Genomic DNA, 10,993 nt, shown 5'->3' with positions numbered 1-10,993 from the left:
AACGTAAGGGTAAAGAGGAAAAACTCGAGTGCTTATATCTTACCGGGAGTTATGAGATTCTTTTATGCTTGGAAGGTCGCCATGGAAACGTCAGCAAATTAAATCTAAATTTAATTTATTTAGAAAAAAACATTGAATGGCCTGAGATTACTGAAAGGCATATGGGCCACGCGGAAAGAGCGCCGGGTGCAGCCTGCATTACTCATAACATTCACAATATGGCAACGCTGGTTTCCAAATTGATGATCTCCGGTAATAAAAAAGCTTGCTAGGAGACAGGGACCACGAAACTGGCAGTTGGCAATCTGGAAATGAATTCCAAATCACACACAACATAAAACAAAAGACTTCCCACACAATATTTATGTCTAATGCACTATGGAGGGAATTTATCCTTAATCACACACATGCAATCACTTAGTATGATGAACAAAAGGAGGTTCGTTTGAGAAGTAGGAACTGGAATTTTTGAGAATGGTGAGTTTATTTGACTCAGAGGAAAAGAACTGGCTGTGTGAATATAACTCGGACGCACCTGGGTGCCTTATGGAGAGTAATTTGGAGAAGATGGCGTCAGCTTTGTCTGAGTTTGAGGCGCACCAGTCAGCACCTTTGTTTAAGCCTATGGGCAGGCAGGGTCAGACTGTCCGTTCTGAGAGACTGAGCCAGACTGAGAACGAGGTCAGGTGCGACTGCTGGGCGTTGGGGGTAGTTTTCTCCCCCGTTGGCAGGTCATTCTGGAAACAGACATATGGCCAGTGAAATAGTCACAGAATAGGGGATCTTATGAATAGGCCTAGGAACCACCTATCTAGCTACACACTCCCCTTGAAATATGTCCCTAATGCTTAACGAATTTTATTTGCCTGCTTCTACTTGCCGGAAATGCCCTCTGCTGAGTTTCCCTCCTAAAGGCAGCTGATGTTAGGAGTAAGATGGCTGCCGTATCTAGGTAATAAAGGAAATTTGAATTTCCAAGGAGGCGAGGCAATATAAAATCGTAACAATATAATATATATATTTTTTTTTCTTCTTCTTCTTTTTTGAGATCTACAAAAACACAGAAGAAGAAGCGAAATATACATTGTATTATTTTCGTAAGAAACTAAAGTGTTATTCTTGGCGATAATTCCATTATTTTTTTTTAAGAGTGAATATGAAATACCTCTCTAATGTAAATAATTTACAAGTTAGTTTCAACGATGAACGACCGATATCTTCCCCGTTAACATCAAGTGCATCTACGGCAAACGGCAAAGTGAGCGAGAATGTGAGATAGGGATGAGGGAGGAGGACGTCACTAACAACTGATAAAATGGTTAATCTCACATGTGAGTTCAAAAGTCAATCTCAGGGGTCCCGTATCTAGAGGTATATAAGGGCCTCTTTCGGCATTCTTCATCGTCCTCACCCGCCATGAAGACGGCAGCACTCTTCCTCTTAGCTGTGGCCGGCGCCGGCCTGGTCTCAGTTGTTTCTGCTGGTGAGTATTCGGGAATTCGACCGAAACTAGTGTTGTTTCTTGTAAATAAGTGACTGGCTCCTTTTCTGTTTAGAAATAGTAGTGGACTTCTTTCTTGTTGCACGTTTGTTCTCCGTTTTACAGAGGGACTTCTCCATTCTTCAACCAGAATGTACGTTTTTAATTATAATGATTATTTGATGAATAACAGACATGCGTAATATCAATTATCAGATAAAAACACTTACTTGCATTCTACATCCTGGCCGAATTAGGGAACTTAAGATACCATCTATATTTTTGTTGTATTTTCAGTCTCATACTATTCTTTAGAGATCTAGCATTTAGTATATTGTTTTTAAGTAACAAGACCAAGATGTAAACCAAGAAGTTAAAAAATCATTATAAAATATAATAAAATAAATTAATTATTGACTATTGTCAATTATAAATAAACAATTTGCTTACAACATTGTGAGATGAGCCGTAAAAAAATAATAAAGTTCCAAATTAGGAGAGTAAATGGTGTTTGTTCATGAGTTACTCATCAGGCTAAAACATTGTTGTCACAGAAACCACATAAATAGACGAATGATTGGAGATCCGTGTATAGTATATCAAATGTAACTAGTTAGTATAACCAGTAGGATTATAATTGGAACGTGAGTTAGATGTGCATCCTATCAAAGACAATATTCAAATAACAACATTTGCATAAAATGGTATTATAAAAAAGTATGAACATATTTTTATTGCTAATAAAAGATATACGAAATGAAGACACAAGTGCCATTTGAGGAGAAAATAACAGAGGGTGTAGGTTTGACTTCCTGACATGAATATAACACTGCAAAGGCTGTCAGGTAATGGAAAAGGCCACTGAAGTGACTGTGATAGAAACAAGCAGTTCATTAGGGTAAATAGTTGAGCAGAACAGGTTTATGGTGATGACTTGCAGAAATAAGTTTTGTTTTGGATGTTTGCTGAGAAACAACACAAGTTTGAATGGCGCGATTACTATTGATGCAAAGCACACAATAAAAGTAGAGGTAGAAACAACAAATAATTTCACATATACAAGTTGTTGTGAAATTAATCAAAGCTCAGAACACGATCATTAGTCAGTGCACATAAACCATTTTTGGTGGTTTGATCAAATATAAATTTCAGCCGGGATTGGGAGGTTGTGGCTATTCTATAACATGAAGAAAAAATATAAATTAAGAAAGAGCAAGTGGAGTTCGAAGGAGCTGATGATGAACCCCTTTGTGTAATAAAAATGAAAATCAGTAAAAAGTGCACATTTAGCTATAAGCTAATTTTCAACTTTCCATTATGGCTGTATGCTTTCCCACTGCAAGAAAATTCGAAATACCGTAAGAGCAAATAAAAGAAACATGAGTGTATATTTGCCAGAATTCGACATAGCTGTCAAATCAGGTAAAAGTAGTTGTATGAGATATGAGAAGGAATTATATATAAAAATTAATCTTTCAGCTATAATAGGTAAATCCTAAATGAATTCCTTAAATTATGGACAATTTTCTTTCATCAGCCGAATAAAAGTCCTTAACATTAGTTTTTTTTTATGTTATTTGATCTGAGTTTATCATTCTGCAGATGTGTCAAACGCTCAGAAACAACACGATGTGAACTATCTCCTGTGGAAGGTCAATGAACAACTCCGAGATGAGAAACATCTAGACTTTGCCAAGACCTTCGATCCAGAGGCCGACAAATCCCATTATTCAGATAATGGAGAAGCTGTCCACCGCCTCATGAAAGAACTGAAGGACCACCGGTTGCTTCAGCAGAAGCACTGGTTCTCTCTCTTCAATGATAGACACCGTGAAGAGGCCCTTATGCTTTTCGATGTCTTCATGCATTGCAAGGACTGGGAAACAGCTGTCAAAAATGCTGCCTATTTCCGTGACCGAATGAACGAGGGAGAATTCGTGTATGCCATTTATGCTGCTGTCATCCACCATCCACTGGCCGAACATGTTGTCCTTCCTCCACTCTATGAAGTCACACCTCACATGTTCACCAGCACCGAAGTTATCCAAGAAGCCTACGCAGCTAGGAACAAGGAACAACGTGTTGCCTACTTTGGAGAAGATATTGGCATGAATACCCACCACGTTTTCTGGCATTTGGAATTCCCATTCTGGTGGAAGGATTCTTATTCTCATAAGCTTGACCGCAAGGGAGAAAATTTCTAATGGGTACATAACCAGCTTACCGTCCGTTTTGACGCAGAGAGAATTTCCAACTACATGGAGCCAGTTGAGGAACTGCATTGGGATAAACCTATTCACGATGGATTTGCTCCTCATACCTCCTACAATTATGGTGGATCCTTCCCCTCTCGTCCTGATGACATTGAATTCGAGGACGTCGATGGTGTTGCACGTGTTAGAGACATGATCATCATTGAGAGCCGTATCCGAGATGCCATTGCTCATGGCTATATTATCAAGGAAGATGGTTCTCACATTGATATCATGAATGACCGTGGCGTTGATGTTCTCGGTGATGTAATCGAGTCTTCTTTGTACAGCCCCAATGTCCAGTATTATGGAGCTCTCCACAACACTGCCCATATTATGCTTGGTCGTCAGACAGATCCCCATGGAAAATATAACATGCCACCAGGTGTCATGGAACACTTTGAAACCGCCACTCGAGATCCTGGTTTCTTCCGACTTCATAAATATATGGACAACATCTTTAGAGAGCACAAAGATTCCCTGCCTAGCTACACCTTTGATGAATTAAATTTCGAAGGAGTACATGTTACTAATGTTGCCATTGATGGAACTTTGGAAACTTACTTTGAAGATTTTGAGTACAGTTTACTCAACGCTGTAGATGACACTAAAGAGATACCTGATGTTGACATTGATACATATGTGCCCCGTCTAGACCATAAAGAGTTCTCATACAACATTGAAATTAAAAATGACAAAGGATCTGAAACTTTGGCAACAATTAGAATATTTGCTTGGCCTCATAAAGATAACAACGGTGTAGAGTTCTCCTTCGATGATGGCAGATGGCAAGCCATTGAGCTCGACAAATTCTGGGTAAAATGTGAGTATTTTTCTTATATCTAGTGTATATACATGTATGTGTGAAAATTTTAGTTAAATGTAAATTTTTTTATTTAAACATTTTTTATGCTTAGGGTAATAATGACTACTAATTGTCTATAGTATACTTTTTCTAAGGCTATCCCTTCAATGAACTAATTCATTACTTTTACTCTGACCAGTGTCTCCTGGGAGCAACAACATAGTCCGTAAATCCACTGACTCTTCAGTCACTGTGCATGACATCCCCAGCTTCAAAACACTCATGGAGAAGACTGAAGCTGCTCTGTCAAGTGGAGGTGATCTGGATCTTCATGACTTTGAAAGTGCCACTGCCCTGCCAAATCGTTTCCTCCTGCCCAAGGGTAACCAAAACGGCATGGAATTTGATCTCCTTGTCTGTGTTACTGATGGTGAAGCTGATGCTGCAATGCCTGATCTCCATACCAAGGATAACTTCATACACTACGGTGAAAAGGGAGTCTACCCAGACAAGAGGCCTCATGGTTTTCCATTCGACCGCCACGTCGAAGATGAACGCATCTACGAACAAGTCACCAACTTCCATCACTCCCATGTGAAGGTTTACCATCATGGTGAACACATCCACCATCATGATTAAGCTATAAAATAATTTTCCACGTGGTTGATCAGAATTATACATAATCATTGTAGTACTCAATGCAATACAAATAAAGTTTATTGCTATATAAGTCTTTTTTAATTCACAGACTTGTTTCGATGAACTTTTCTCCTTCAGTGGTGGTACAACCAAATGGGAAAATGAGTCTAGAAAATGATATAAGAAATAGAGAGAAAGGCAGATAATTAGTGATTCTAGAAATGAATACAATGCACTAATTGTTTCAGGGGTTGATCTTTAAGTTAGTTACTTTCACTCCAGATCTTTGGGCTGTAAAGCCCTCGAGGCTTGTGACCTTCAGAAGCAAAGAAACGTTAGTCTATAGTGAGTAAGGAATTAGACACTTCAATGACACCACTGATGAAAATCAGAAAGAGGAGAAGGAAGGAGGTTATATTACTGAAAGGCACTACTATAGGCAGGAAAATGAACAGACGTCATAGTTCTGTTATCAATTGATAAGTTCTCATTGAAAAAAAAATCAAAATTCAGAGCTTTAACAAAGAGATTGGCTGACAACGATTCATACCAGGACCTTTAAGATGCCATTGAAATACCAACGTCAGCAAACCAGTTCTTAGGAAGAATAGCAGGTACGAGTTAATTCTGATGGTATATATCCTATTGACATTAAGAGAGGGGAAATGATCACTGAATATCATTTTGCATAGTAAATTCTCTATGGTAGACGTCAGATATACTACTTCAATTTTCTTCCACAAGATTAACTGAGTTCGAGAGCAGAAGGGTAAGTTGGCCTATGAAGAAAATGGAATATAATCTGTAGAAGAGTAGAAATATTAACAAATGATTGTTTAAGGCCTTTTAAGTACAGCATTGATAAAAATTAGAAAAGGAGTAGGGTGGAGTCTAAATTTTTGAAACCTATTGCGACAGGCAGGAAAAAGGGACAGAAGTTCTTGCTTCAATTACAACTGAAAATCACTTGAGAAATGAGAAAAACTGAACGCCAAAATCAATGACTTTGGTTAATATAGCTTTGTGCCAGGACATTTACGATGCCACTGAAATGTCAAGATTTAAAGTATAATCTTTCTAAATTTCCTATGAGAGTGACTTTTACCTCTGGTGTAATATACAAATTTACTTGCACAAGAAGTTTTCTGAAGTTGTAAATAGATTTCCATCGAGGAGCTGGTTACCGAACTGGTATAATATCGAACCCAGATTTATTAGACATACAAGATTATGATGTAAATGTAAACTTATATTATAATTTGATGATTCCGAGGTATCGGGTTGAGCCTTGAACGACCGTCTCCGAACAGTTCTTGAATTGTTTCCCAAATAAACTCCGTCCTCTGCCATGACCATACATGTCTTGAACTTGCCTGTTACCCCAAAGTGCCGTTGCTGGTCACTTTAATTATATTTTGCTTTTTTATTTCAATACATTAATTCATTTTTATTCATAAGCATTTTACTTATACAAGTGTCCAAATAATACAAGCCAGAGCTAAGGTTAAACTTACAATTGGAAGTAAATTGTATAATGACATATTTTAAAAGATTTCATGAAAAGAATCCTTAGATGTAGCAATTACTGAACTGCTTGTCAATTTTATCCTGTGTGATTTTTCACTTAAATGAATTTCACTTATATGAATGACTATTGCATTTGATGTTTGCCCAACTTTGACAGAATACCTTTGCTGTTCAATTCTTACTTCTAAATCCTTGTAATTTTAGCCGATACAAAAAGTGGGGAGGTCCAAACATGGAATTTTAAAGATAATGTTGTTGCGATCCTTATGGCCATTTTTTTATTGACATTCATCTTCAGTGGTATTATAGAAAAAAAGAGGTTGATATTAAAAGATTTTAACAATGATATTATGGTTTCAAAACCACTAAAATAAGGCAATCTAAGAATGTTTTTAGAAATTTCTTTTTCCATGTTACTTCCACTATAAAACTTTTTGTGGGCTCTATCATAGCAAATATATAATATATGTGAAGGATTACATAAATTTTCACTATTTCCCTTATGTATTCGAGTTCTTGATCCAAATATTGGGGACTGACATTGCACAATGCTCGTAAAAACACAGAAGAAAAAATTAATATTTTGATATTAACATGGTGGCCTGAATAAAAATCGACATAAGGGAAATGGTTGGTAGGTTTCCTATAAATACTGAATTTGCATTAAAATTGTTATCTATGTATTTTTTAGTAGATAGAGAACCATTTCAATGGAAATTCAGTATTTATAGGCTCTCATGGAGTCTACCCAGAAAAGAGGTCTCATGGTTGACGTGTCCGCGTGTTTACGGTGTTGTTCCACGTGGTTGAAGGGGTGTGTCCTACATGAGGGCAAAGATCTTTCTGCCTCTCATTGGACGATAAAGCTGACTGCATTTTCTATCAATAAATGGTTGTAATTGCATTCCTTGTGTATGATTTTGGTGCTCATAAGTTCTTGTAAGGAAGGTTTTTGTATTGTGATAGACTGCAAAGAGACACCACTCCGCTAGTGCCATATAATGAAATAACACCTAGATTTTACTGCAAGTCGAACCTTGCGGTCTCACTAATTATGAAAAATAGTATTAACCCATAGATGAAATTTGTCAGTGCCCTACACCCTATTATCAGATTTACACTCGATGAAGAAGAAAATAACAAGCTTCCCTTTCTGGATGTTCTACTGTCCAGGAACGAAGAGGGCTTCTACACGGGTGTTTTTAGAAAAAAGGCTTTTGCGGGGTTAGGTATCAACTTTTATAGTTCTAGCTTTTATAGCTTTAAACTCAATACTATCTCAACTCTCGTACACAGGGCTTTCACCCATACGTCTACTTGGTTTTCTATTAATGAAGAAATTAACTTTCTTTCCCCATATCTTAAAAATAACTGCTTCCCAGACAAAGTTTTGTATAAAATACTTAAGAAAATGCTTGATGCCCGATTCATAGAGGTGCCAACGGTTTTGACAGTACCAGTACCAAAATGGAAAATGTTTGCTAGATTCCCTTTTTCTCATGACGACCTCTTCATAAAAAAAGTACTGGACAATAATTCAAAAAGAATTCCCGGCACTGAACCTTAAAATCGTTCAAAAAAAAATCCATTACCTATCTGATCCCTTTTTAAAACGAAAGACCGCCTTAGTCCTCTTCTAAAATCTAATGTATAAAAATATAAATGCCCGAAATGTGATCACGGGACTTATGTGGGTTGCATGAAGACGTTACTAAAAGTGAGAATAGATTCTCACAGGGGCTTAAGTTTTAGAACGGGCAGCAGATTAACAAACCCTGAACAGTCAGATATCAGGAACCACTCTTATATCATGTAAAACACATGTTAGTGATAAGGATTTTACTATTATAGGCCAAATACAAAATGAAAACGACTTAAAAACCTTGGAATTCATTATGATAAAAACGATAGTTCCGTCTTTAAATACGCAATCTTCCTCTGCTCAGTTGTTCATTGCCTAGGGTGCTTGTTGGTTTTTTTTAAATTCTCTCAGTCACTGCCCATCCTTTGCGAGGATAAGGTACAGAATATCCTTACTGTTTTATTGTTATTTATTTATTTTTCATTTTTTACTTATGTTTTTTACATACATATAATTTGTGTATGTTTTTATGTAATTTTTAAATTTTTTTAATGCAATTTTACTGTACATAATTTTAGTGCTTAGTATGTTTTCCTGTTTTAAGATATTCATAAATTTTTAAATGTTCTACATGCTGATGTTCATTGAATTTTTAAATATTGGGTAATTTTTATGAATTATGCACTGCGTGGTTTTAATGTTCGCGTGTATATCTATAATTATAGCCTTGAGGATGCGACTATGAGTCGTGAAACGTCGGCAAAACAAATGTACCTGAGTTCGATGCCTTTTCCCATGGTTCCACTGATGAGACGTACCTAGAGCTGCAGCTCCGTACTTTCTAAGGCATATATATATATATATATTATATAAATATATATATATATATATATAATATATATTATATATATAATATATATATATAATTTTGCGTGTGTGCGTGTGGTGTATGTATGTATGTATATATACACATAGGTATATGATTACATAGAGAGGGAGGGATAAAGAACATAGCATTATCTTTTGTGAAAACTAACGCGACTAGTTGAGTGAATTAATAATTTAGTCTTTTAATCTGAAACATTCTAATGAGAACGTTTCATGATTCAGACAAGTGTAAAAAGAATCATATCAAATTCTACTTCATTGTGCTACACCCTCGAAAAATGTCTTTCATTGGAAGACCAAGCTTTTTGCTCAGTGTTGCTGTTTTTCTGTTGATATTTTGTGCACTTTTCAAATATGCTTTAATACTTAACATAAGTAAAGAATTTTCTTTTGAAACATAACATTCAGTTTTATAGGAAAAGGGAAATTCACTTTTTCCTTGCCCGTTCCACTTCGGCTAGTATATCTGTTTTTGTCTGTACAATAGAGATGTCATTAACGTTTCTCTGTAATATTTTCATGAAATTTACCCAGAGAAAAAAAATAGTATGTATATTTTTTTTATGGCATGTCTATAGAAAACTGTGCACTTGGTTACATGGAGAACAGTTGCAATTCAAAGGACAGTGACACAAAAAATTGAATTAATTTATTTGTGGACAATTGGACGCGACGCTCTCCCGACGTCAGCTTACTCCGATTGAGAACAATTGGATGCGACGCTCTCCCGACGTCAGCTTACTCCGATTGAGAACAATTGGACGCGACGCTCTCCCGACGTCAGCTTACTCTGATTGAGAACAATTGGACGCGACGCTCTCCCGACGTCAGCTTACTCCGATTGAGGACAATTTTATATGACGCTCTCCCGACGACAGCTTAATCCGATTGAGGACAATTGGACGCGACACCCTCCCAACAGCAGCTTACTCTGATTGAGGACAATTTTACGCAACATTCTCACAACGGCAGCTTTCTCTGATTGAGGACAACTGGATGCTACTCTCTCCCGACGGCAGTTTACTCCGATTGAGGACAATGACCACGATACCCCCACAACGGCAGCTTACTCGGATTGAGGACAATTTGGCGCGACACCTTCACGACAGCAGCTTACTCTGATTGAGGACAATTTTACGCAACACCCTCCCGATGGCAGCTTACTCCGATTGAAGGACAATTGGACACAACGCTCTCCCGATGGCAGCTTATTCGGAGCAAGGACTGTCCAGAAGTCAGAAGAAATTTTTCCTTAGTAAAATTGAGTTGATATTATGGAGGCTTCGGAAATGCTGTACTTTTAGTGTTGAAGATGAGTTAAGCACTAGCAGCTAATTTCCACTCCCGCAAGTGGGGAGTCATGCATGCTGAGTAGCCATTTCAAAAGGAGAAATGAACTCTTCATTGCTTTTGAAGAGTTTCATCAGTGAAGGGAAATCTTGAATGACTTGTCAGAATTGCTAGTCTGAAGGATCACAAAACCGTGCCTTGAAATTACCTCTGGTGATCACAGCATTATGTTCTGGAAAGCTGGTGACTATCTTGCGAAATAGCTTAATGCCTTCATGAAAGAGAGTGAGTTGCCATCGAACACTTTGTTGTTTTTAAGAAGACGGCTAGAATACTAGAGAACCGAATAATGGTAAACTAGTATTAAAAAAGTTTCCTTAATCTTATCTAGGTTCATTGCTTGTTTTCCTGTTATACTTAGTATTAAAATTACTAGTTTAGGTTTCTGTGACCTTCACCTCAGGAAGGGATATAACGCCATGAGATACTTTGCATTACACAAATTTTCGGTGGCCTGTATGACGCCATTT

The 10,993-nt window shown here is 37.2% G+C and overlaps 1 pseudogene; it reads left to right on the top strand.

Moving 5' to 3' along the window:
- The first annotated feature begins 1,416 nt into the window (after window positions 1-1,416).
- On the top strand, window positions 1,417-5,267 carry LOC135217405 (hemocyanin subunit-like; annotated as a pseudogene).
- The last annotated feature ends 5,726 nt before the right edge of the window (window positions 5,268-10,993 follow it).

The sequence above is a fragment of the Macrobrachium nipponense genome, chromosome 7 (genome assembly GCF_015104395.2).
Source record: "Macrobrachium nipponense isolate FS-2020 chromosome 7, ASM1510439v2, whole genome shotgun sequence".
NCBI classification, from domain to species: Eukaryota; Metazoa; Arthropoda; class Malacostraca; order Decapoda; family Palaemonidae; genus Macrobrachium; species Macrobrachium nipponense.
The sequence above is the reverse complement of the archived record's forward strand: the minus strand, read 5'-3'. Positions and strand labels throughout refer to the sequence as shown.